Source organism: Brassica oleracea, chromosome C5 (assembly GCF_000695525.1).
Source record: "Brassica oleracea var. oleracea cultivar TO1000 chromosome C5, BOL, whole genome shotgun sequence".
In the NCBI taxonomy this organism is placed as follows: domain Eukaryota; kingdom Viridiplantae; phylum Streptophyta; class Magnoliopsida; order Brassicales; family Brassicaceae; genus Brassica; species Brassica oleracea.
The window spans coordinates 17,188,561-17,189,685 of NC_027752.1; positions in this window are offsets into that span (position 1 = coordinate 17,188,561).

Here is a 1,125-nt window from a genome sequence, read left to right on the forward strand (position 1 = left end):
TCTGCCCTTAAGCCGTCATAGCCTAAAAATGGAGATATTCCATTTTTCCCGTTCTTCGTAATTATCTTTAAAATTTCGTATTTATCTGCGGAAACTTGACATTTATCTTTCCTTGCGAACCGAGCGTAAACCGTCCCACGGTTTACGGGCTGCTGGTTAAGAAATCGTAAGGTGGGATTCGAGTCATGCCTTAGGTCCCTTTGGGCCGTCTTTCGACTTGAAGCGTTTATTACGACTTCTTTCAAAAAAAACGAACTTTCCGCGGTTTTTATCGTAAAGTTTGATTGATTACTTTGAATGGCGAAAAACATGAAATGGGTTCGCTACGGTCTTCGGGAGACAGCATCGAAGGGTAGACGAGAATGCATGGATTTGTGTCGTATCGATGTTTCGGAAGAGCTCGGTCGCTACGTAGCACTATTATCCTTGTGGGTTTCCTTTATAGCGCTATTATCCTTGTGTCGGATGTACGAGTGTCATCTCTACGAGATGGCTAAGTCTGTTTAGGATGTTAAGAGTTTGTTGTGATCAGCAACAAACATAATGGTTAAAATTACTGTTTCGAGTCTTCGCGAAGGATATGTTTTGAGGAGATGTTAGTGCGTATGACTGTCTGGTCTTCCAAGAAAGTGTTTTTATCGAGGAAGGAAATTTCGTCAAAGAACGAATCTTCAGGCGTCTGCGAGGTCTCGCGATCCTGAAGATTTGTTATTCTTTCGTATGCCGCATTTCGTGCTTAAAATGTTCGCGGACTTGAAGATGTTTCGCGATGTTGCAAGAGATTAGTCTTAGCCCAGCGTTTGGGAAACATTCTGGTTTGACTACGGATGTTCGCAGCCAGAATTGTTGTTCCAGTTTGGATTTGATATGCGATCGAGGAGTTAGGGCCAAGGGGTCGCATAAATTTGTCCCCGGAAAGAGGCATCCTCCTGTACCGTGCTTTGTGCGGTGTTGGCCTTCCGAGATTTCTTCCGTGTCTATTTGAGGATGTTCTGTATAACTATAGGAGCTCTGTTACGAGTTTTCCTTACATGCCGTATTTTACAAGTAAAACACAGCGGGCTTAAAGTGAATCGTAGTATATGGAACTTGGTCGATTTTTGACAAGTGGAACCTTTCCGTTAA